General features: G+C 46.1%; 1 protein-coding gene across 1 annotated transcript in view; it reads right to left on the reverse strand.

The window, feature by feature from the left end:
* LOC111959411 (diacylglycerol kinase beta-like) overlaps window positions 1–2271 on the reverse strand; it is a 142065-nt gene extending 139794 nt beyond the window's left edge. The window contains exon 1 of the mRNA XM_023980927.2: window positions 2034–2271. The gene's annotated coding sequence lies outside the window, so the exon portion shown is untranslated. The remainder of the gene's footprint in view (window positions 1–2033) is intronic.
* Between the last annotated feature and the right edge of the window lie 7591 nt (window positions 2272–9862).

The raw sequence follows: 9862 nt of genomic DNA on the forward strand, positions 1-9862 counted from the left end.
GGTACAGAAACCTTTGTTTGCAATTACAGAAGATCATACGTTTCCTGTAGTTCTTGACTAGGTTTGCACACACTGCAGCAGGGATTTTGGCCCACTCCTCCCTACAGATCTTCTCCAGATCCTTCAGGTTTCGGGGCTGTCGCTGGGCAATACGGACTTTCAGCTCCCCCAAAGATTTTCTATTGGGTTCAGGTCTGGAGACGGCTAGGCCACTCCAGGACCTTGAGATGCTTCTTACGGAGCCACTCCTTAGTTGCCATGGCTGTGTGCTTCGTGTCGTTGTCATGCTGGAAGACCCAGCCACGACCCATCTTCAATGCTCTTACTGAGGGAAGGAGGTTGTTGGCCAAGATCTCGCGATACATGGCCCCATCCATCCTCCCCTCAATACGGTGCAGTCGTCCTGTCCCTTTGCAGAAAAGCATCCCCAAAGAATGATGTTTCCACCTCCATGCTTCACGGTTGGGATGGTGTTCTTGGGGTTGTACTCATACTTCTTCTTCCTCCAAACACGGCGAGTGGAGTTAGACCAAAAAGCTCTATTTTTGTCTCATCAGACACATGACCTTCTCCCATTCCTCCTCTGGATCATCCAGATTGGTCATTGGCAAACTTCAGACAGGCCTGGACATGCACTGGCTTAAGCAGGGGACCTTGCGTGCGCTCGCAGGATATTTAATCCATGACGGCGTAGTGTGTTACTAATGGTTTTCTTTGAGACTGTGGTCCCAGCTCTCTTCAGGTCATTGACCAGGTCCTGCCGTGTAGTTCTGGGCTGATCCCTCACCTTCCTCATGATCATTGATGCCCCACGAGGTGAAATCTTGCATGGAGCCCCAGACCGAGGGTGATTGACCGTCATCTTGAACTTCTTCCATTTTCTAATAATTGCGCAACAGTTGTTCCTTCTCACCAAGCTGCTTGCCTATTGTCCTGTAGCCCATCCCAGCCTTGGCAGGTCTACAATTTATCCCTGATGTCCTTACACAGCTCTCTGGTCTTGGCTATTGTGGAGAGGTTGGAATCTGTTTGATTGAGTGTGTGGACAGGTGTCTTTTATTACAGGTAACGAGTTCAAACAGGTGCAGTTAATACAGGTAATGAGTGGAGAACAGGAGGGCTCTTAAAGAAAAACTAACAGGTCTGTGAAGAAGCCAGGTCTGTGAGAGCCGGAATTCTTACTGGTTGGTAGGTGATCAAATACTTATGTCATGCAATAAAATGCAAATTAATTATTTAAAAATCATACAATGTGATTTTCTGGATTTTTGTTTTAGATTCCGTCTCTCACAGTTGAAGTGTACCTATGATAAAAATGACAGACCTCTACATGCTTTGTAAGTAGGAAAACCTGCAAAATCGGCAGTGTATCAAATACTTGTTCTCCCCACTGTATATATCGACAGTTTAGAAATATGTCTGAAAACATGACTATGTGTCTCACACCAGCAAGCATAAGAAATAAATAGTCAACTTAAATCCGTCTCAATGTGTCTGAGAGAAAGGACAGTAAAGGTGAGTTCAGTGGAATTACCGAGGATCAGTTTTTGATTATCTCTCCCATACATCCATCACATCCGCAATCAGCACAAGCACACACACTGGCAACCATTAGACCAAAACAACTTTTAGCGTCATTGTCACTAAGAAACTGACCACAACAACCAGATTATCAACATGCTGCTATACATGTAGGATAAAACAGAAAGATTGAAAGTGAAAGGACATGGAAGGACAAATAAACACACACACAAATTCCAGTGACACAGGTACTAATGGCAAGAGCGAGAAAGTGGCCAGAGCCTGGTCAGAAAGCAATGATCAATGGAGAATGATCTTCCGCGAAGATAGAGAGAGAGAAACATGGAGAAACAGAGAGAGAGAAAGAAACAGAGAGAGAGAAACAGGGATATAAACAGAGAGAGTGAGAGAGAAACCAGGAGAGAGAAACCAGAGAAACAGAGATGAACACAGGGACATCATCATCAGAGAGAGAGAGAGAGAGAGAGAGTGAAACATAGCTTGTCTCCTACCTCTGCCCATCCCTGTGTGTGATGCTTTCTTCAGTATGGGTTGATAGGGAGTCCTTTCCAAGCCGGCCGGGGCATGGGTCTCTCTTTCCCTGTGGGCAGAGCAGTGAGCAGCCTCTCACAACACAAACATGCAGCTACAGCAACACAGCACAGCTCCAGCTACACAGAGAAGCACAGCACAGGCACTGGAGCCACGGTAGAGGCAGCAACATCCCTGCCTCCCATCCAGCCTGAATTAATCTCTCTCTCTCTCTCTCTCTCTTGTTCTCTCTCTCTCTCTTGCTTTCGCTCTCTCTTCTCTCTCTCTCTCTCTTCTCTCTCTCCTCTCCTCTCTCTCTCGTTCTCTCCTCTCTCTCTCTCTCTCACTGTCGTGGGATTCTCCCTGGTCATGTGCCCTCCCCCTCTCTTCTCTCCCGCTCTCTGCCCTGATGAGTGTTGCTCTGCAGATACTATGTGATTCTCTTCCCAGCCTCTGCAGGGTGACAAAGTCCCTGCACTTTCTTTTCTGACAGCCTGTTTACATTGAGCTGTTCACACTCCCAATCTCTCTATCACCCTCTCTCCTTCCCTCACCCTCTCTCCTTCCCTCACCCTCTCTCCTTCCCTCACTCTCTCTCTTTATATCTCTCTCATCGACACTGTTTTGTGACAGTGCCTCCGACCCCCCCTACCTTGTAAACCAATCGAGCTCATCTCTCTCTTTCTCTGACCCCCCCCACCCACACTACCCACCCACACACAACATCCTGTGCGTTAGTTTTATATTACAAAAGTCCAAACATGCCATCAATGTATTGGCCCTCTCTTTCTATCTCTGACTTTTCTATACAGCCATCTCTTTTTACTGCTTTTTTGCCAATTAATCTTAAACTGAACGTTTGTTCAGATTCATTAAATAAACTCAATACCTTTGTAATCCAAACAAAACAAGACCTAAAGTGATACGTTGGCCTGAAAGTATCCGTGGGCAGGCAGGGGGGGGCATAATGCCAAGCACCAGGCAGAGCAGTAGCAGAGCAGTAGCAGACAGAGAGAACAGCCCTATGCCATGGGTGCTCTGTAGAAGGACATACACAATGCCCTAAGTAAAACCTTGTCCCAATCAGAACGACCCATTGGGCAGGAGCCTATCTCCTGTTTCTGTAGCGTTAGGGAGCTTGATGTACGGGGCTTTAGTAATACCAACGGTCCATTGCTTCATTTGAGAGGCAGACAAAAGGGATAAAAATAGCTCCAGAGTGCTCCGCCCCTCCTGCCTGATCAAAAGCAGACCGTTTTTGTCTGGCTTGTACTTTCTTTCGGGTCTTTATTTTTTGGCAAAAACTGCAATTACAGTACAGCTCTCCTCTGGATCGTTCCACCTCAAAAAGAACAAGAAAGAGGCTTTTGACACTCACCATGTCAGATTGTTCTGATATCGTTTCTATTGTCAGAAACAGATAAGATAAGCATTCCTGCAACATTATTTTGTCGAAATATAATTTGATCTCTGGAGAATTTAAGCTAATTGATTGCATCCAAATTGGCCATTTTAATTTATGGGATTCATATAATATTCAAGAAAGATAGTACATAACATCCAATTTGGACCAAACTTTTTTCTGCCAATGATTTAGACATGAGGAATCTAAAGAAATGGTAAAAAGCCACCCCCAGACCCCCCCCCCCCCCCCACCCCCCCGGACCCCACGCCACCCAACAACCAGTATACACAGTAGTATCAGTTCTCTGTGTCTGAGTAGTATGGAGCTGCGGCTCGGAGTACTGTTTCTTCATCTTACTATATGTCATGAATTCCCAGGTACATTTTTCTTTTTGGACCTCTGTTCAGGTAATTTAGTCATTGAAGTTGTTAGGTAAACCTTAGGGGTATTCTTTCACGAGGACACTTAAACAGGCCCCCCTGTGCGGTTGGAATTGCTGTAAATGGTTCCAATTTGTAATTGGTACTCCCTGTTGATTTTAACTGAATCGAGTGCTGCCAATGAGGACAATGGAAATAAATCTCCAGTCTTTGTATCTTCAACCATTTTGTAATATTTGAGCGGCCTGCTACTTTTATGATCTTATAAATTCAAATGAATCAATTATGATTCACTGTTGTGCTGTTCAAGACTCTCTCACGATCCAGCTAACCTGCCGCAGCCTAATGAGGGTGTGTGGGTGTGTGTTTGCAGACTCTGTGGTTGACGACCTTTAACTGTCTAACCGTCTTGGGAAGGTGTCCTTTTGGGAGGCGTGGCTGACAGTGTGGTTTTCTCAGAATGCTACAGAACTGTCACCGCACTAAGCAGAGACCACCTGCCTCCCCCGCAACACCCACTCTAAAGCACAACACACAGCTGCTCTGGGGAGCTCACATGGGCTGCGTCACATGTGAGCACCCTTTTCTGCACTAAAGCACAATATAGGGAATAGGGTGTCAAAACCAACTACTGTTTGGGTTGAGGTCTAGAACAAGAACCGGATAAACAGAAGTGATGTACTATACATATAAGAAAATAAATATACAGCTGTAAAACGTATATACAGACATATGTGACAATGGATATATGTATTGGGAAATATTTGTGTGTGTGTGTGTTCCCTGTGGATGTTGTCCATAATAGTGGCTGTTTGACGTAGTTGAGACAGGGCTCTGCAGGGCTTCTCTCTGTAACATGCTGTTTCACTTCCTGCCGGGTTCCTATTCTCAAGTCTCTCTTCTTTATTTCCAGTGTGTAACACGGACAACATCACAAACCAGAAACCACACAGTTTCATTTAACAATGAATATTGTTTCTGTTTTCTAAGTCACACTTGACAACAAAGTGCATGCTGCTGAGTAGCAGACTGGTGACTAGCATGACCAGTCTGATTCATTGTGCAGTCAGTGTGGTGATACTCGTAAAGGATCAGTAGTTGGGAAACCTGCAGCTGTTGTAACAGGGCTTGTGTGTCCCTACACCAGGGCTTGTGTGTCCCTACACCAGGGCTCTCCAACCCTGAACCTGGAGAGCTACCCTCTTGTAGGTTTTTAGCTTATTAGAATCAGGTGCGCTAGATTAGGGTTGGTGTGAAAACCTACAGGACGGTGGCTCTCCAGAAACAGGGTTGGAGAACAGTGCTCTATACACCATCCCTATGTTCCCTATACATCCTGTTGATCTATGGCCTTGTGCTTCTTCCTGCACAGTGAATGTCATATCTTGTGTGTGGATTTGCATGTTTTATCCTATGTGTGTGTTTATGTAAAGTATGCACATACATACAGTATATGCGTGCGTTGCAAATTTGCATGCGTGTGTCCGTGCAGTTAAGGGGGGTTTGACTGTGACAGAGACCTCTAGTAATCCCAGTGACACACGGTAGAACAGCATGGTTCCCTGACAGCTCTGACTGGACCACAGAGAGACCTGGAGGAGGAGGGTTCAATCAGACGGTCAAGTGTAGGTCATCTAAATCAAGGTTTCCCAAACTCTGTCCTGGGGCTCCCCCTGGGTGCACGTTTTGGTTGTTGCCTTAGCACTAAACAGGGGATTCAAATAACCAACTCATCATCAAGCTTTGATTATTTGAATCAGCTGTGTAGTACTAGGATGAAAAAAATTAGTTTGGGGAAACCCTGGCCTAAAACTCCCATGGGCTGGTAGATGTGAGAATGCACCATCTAGCGAAAAGTGGCCATATTAGAATTGGTACATTTAGTGTGTACAGGGAGACAGGGATGCTTTTGTTTGTACAGTAGTTGTGGGTTTGTGCATTCTTATCGTATTATTGCTTAGTTCTACACAGTGAAATCAAGTAAAAACTGAAAAACAATGCATTTAAAGAAAAGGACTACAGTGGACGGTATGTTAGGCTAGGTTGAAGAGTGATATTGCCACTATGGTGCATCTGTAATAATGCAGGAATGCTGTTTGAAGACAAGGTTTCCGGTTCAGGGTATTTACTAACTGACAAACAATGGCGCAGCACAATGAAACAGGATCAGATTTTAAATGGCTTGTATGGTCGGTGAGTAAGGTTAAGAGGTGGTTCTGGAGGATAGAAAGGGCAGACATAACATATTAGCATACATTACTGAACACTGCCATAACTAACAACTGGATTATATAAAGTAGGCTTCACACAGGAATTAGAATACTCATTTAATATCTATGGCAACATCATATAGTAATACACAAGCTATGATAAACATAGGATATTGCATGCTGCACTGTAGAAAATGTACTAGGCCAATGCAGACATTAGGTCAAACTATGAGCTGACGAACATAAATGTACACAGGTTATATATTACAACTACACAATACAAGGTACTTCATTTAGTCAGTTCACGCACAACAAAAGGTAAGGAATTGGGCCGCCCATGCCACCATAAACGCTGAACATACACTGACGTTAAACAAGCTGCTTAGTTATATACCAGAGGAGAGGAATGGTGATTAGCAGAGTAAGTTCTGGTGCTGTGAATGGAAAGGAGAGGGGGCATGTCCAGATGGAATTTGGGAGTCAATCGATGGTTGGTTGTTTAGCAAACAAACTGAAGTGTGCACAATTATTGGTCAAAACAGACAGGGTTGGCTTAGATTGTTGACAACATGTAAACTATATTTAGTCTCCAAATGTTTATTGAAAACATATACATTTGGGCAATGAGCACTTGTTGTCTCTCAAATAATGTTGGTTAGCTAGTTAGCAAATGTTTTTCCATATTAGCATAGACATGACATGAGTCAAAACACTTTAAAACAACACATGGTATCAAGAACATTATAAAATGAGCTGAAACGAGTCACTTAGGATTCCCCACATGGCAGCTTCTTGTCATTGTTGCTATCTGTCCCACTGGGCACAGATGTCAATTCAGTGTCTATTCCATGTTGGGTCAATGCAATATCATTGAAATGACGTGGAAACAACGTTGATTGTTTCAGTTCAGTTTCCGGCGCCGACCGAGATGGCCGCCTCGCTTCGCGTTCCTTGGAAAATATGCAGTATTTTGTTTTTTTATGTGTTATTTCTTACATCGGTACCCCAGGTAATCTTAGGTTTCATTACATACAGTCGGGAGGAACTACTGGATATACGATTAACGTCAACTCACCATCGTTATAACCAGGAATATGACTTTCCCGAAACGGATCCAGTGTTTTGCCTTCCACCCAATACAATGGATCTGATCCCAGCCGAGGGGACCTATGCGACGCCGTAAAGGGGCAAACGTAGCGGTCTCTTGGTCAGGCTTCGGAGACGGGCACATCGGCTCCACTCCCTAGCATACTACTCGCCAATGTCCAGTCTCTTGACAATAAGGTTGATGAAATCCGAGCACGGGTAACATTCCAGAGAGACATCAGGGATTGCAACGCGCTCTGCTTCACGGAAACATGGCTAACTCAAGAGGCTAACGGAGTCGGTGCAGCCAGCTGGTTTCTTCACGCATCGCGCCGACAGAAACATACACTTTCTGGTAAGAAGAGGGGCGGGGGGGTATGCCTTATGATTAACGAGACGTGGTGTGATCATCATAACAACACACAGGAACTCAAGTCATTCTGTTCACCTGATCTAGAACTCCTCACAATCAAATGTCGACCGCATTATCTACCAAGGGAATTCTCTTCGATCATAATCACAGCCGTATATATTCCCCCCCAAGCAGACACATCGATGCCCTGAAACAAACTTTATCTGACTATTTGTAAATTGGAAACCACACACCCTGAGGCTGCATTCATCGTAGCTGGGGATTTTAACAAGGCTAATCTAAAAACAAAACTCCCTAAATTCTATCAGCATATCGATTGTGCTACCAGGGCTGGTAAAACCCTGGATCATTGTTATACTAACTTCCGCGACGCATATAAGGCCCTCCCCCGCCCTCCTTTCGGAAAAGCTGACCACGACTCCATTTGTTGATTCCAGCCTACAAACAGAAACTAAAACAACAAGCTCCGCGCTCAGGTCTGTTCAACGCTGGTCCGCCCAATCTGATTCCACGCTTCAAGACTGCTTCGATCACGCGGATTGGAATATGTTCCGCATTGCGTCCAACAACAACATGGACGAATATGCTGATTCGGTGAGCGAGTTCATTAGGAAGTGCATTGACGATGTCGTACCCACAGCAACGATTAAACATTCCCAAACCAGAAACGTGGATTGATGGCAGCATTCGCGTGAAACTGAAAGCGCGAACCACTGCTTTTAACCAGGGCAAGGTGACCGAAACATGACCGAATACAAACAGTGTAGCTATTCTCTCCGCAAGGCAATCAAACAGGCTAAGTCCCAGTCAGAGACAAAATAGAGTCGCAATTCAACAGCTCAGACACAAGAGGTATGTGGCAGGGTCTACAGTCTATCACGGATTACAAAAAGAAAACCAGCCCCGTCGCGGACCAGGATGTCTTGCTCCCAGACAGGCTAAATAACTTTTTTGCCCGCTTTGAGGACAATACAGTGCCACTGACACGGCCCGCTACCAAAACCTGCGGGCTTCCTTCACTGCAGCCGAGGTGAGTAAAACATTTAACGTGTTAACCCTCGCAAGGCTGCAGGCCCAGACGGCATTCCCAGCCGCGTCCTCAGAGCATGCGCGACCAGCTGGCTGTGTGTTTACGGACATATTCAATCAATCCTTATCCCAGTCTGCTGTTCCCACATGCTTCAAGAGGGCCACCATTGTTCCTGTTCCCAGAAAGCTAAGGTAACTGAGCTAAACGACTACCGCCCCGTAGCACTCACTTCCGTCATCATGAAGTGCTTTGAGAGACTAGTCAAGGACCATATCACCTCCACCCTACCGGACACCCTAGACCCACTCCAATTTCTTACCGACCCAATAGGTCCACAGACGACGCAATCGCAACCACACACACTGCCCTAACCCATCTGGACAAGAGGAATACCTATGTGAGAATGCTGTTCATCGATTACAGCTCAGCATTTAACACCATAGTACCCTCCAAACTCGTCATCAAGCTCGAGACCTGGGTCTCGACCCCGCCCTGTGCAACTGGGTCCTGGACTTCCTGACGGGCCGCCCCAGGTGGTGAGGGAGGTAACAACATCTCCACCCCGCTGATCCTCAACACTGGGGCCCCACAAGGGTGCGTTCTGAGCCCTCTCCTGTACTCCTGTTCACCCACGACTGCGTGGCCATGCACGCCTCCAACTCAATCATCAAGTTTGCGGATGACACTACAGTGGTAGGCTTGATTACCACAACGACGAGACGGCCTACAGGGAGGAGGTGAGGGCCCTCGGAGTGTGGTGTCAGGAAAATAACCTCACACTCAACGTCAACAAAACAAAGGAGATGATTGTGGACTTCAGGAAACAGCAGAGGAGCACCCCCTATCCACATCGACGGGTCGTAGTGGAGAAGGTGGAAAGTTTTAAGTTCCTCGGTGTACACACATCACGGACAAACTGAATTGGTCCACCCACTCACAACTTCTACAGATGCACAATCGAGAGCATCCTGTCGGGCTGTATCACCGCCTGGTACGGCAACTGCCCGCACACAACCGTAAGGCTCTCCAGAGGGTAGTGAGGTCTGCAGAACGCATCACCGGGGGCAAACTACCTGCCCTCCAGGACACCTACACCACCCGATGTCACAGGAAGGCCATAAAGATCATCAAGGACAACAACCACCCAAGCCACTGCCTGTTCACCCCGCTATCATCCAGAAGGCGAGGTCAGTACAGGTGCATCAAAGCAGGGACCGAGAGACTGAAAAACACGTTCTATTCAAGGCCATCAGACTGTTAAACAGCACCACTAACATTTAGCGGCCGCTGCCAACATACTGACTCAACTCCAGCCACTTTAAAAAT

The sequence above is a fragment of the Salvelinus sp. IW2-2015 genome, linkage group LG36 (assembly GCF_002910315.2).
Source record: "Salvelinus sp. IW2-2015 linkage group LG36, ASM291031v2, whole genome shotgun sequence".
Lineage (NCBI taxonomy): Eukaryota > Metazoa > Chordata > Actinopteri > Salmoniformes > Salmonidae > Salvelinus > Salvelinus sp. IW2-2015.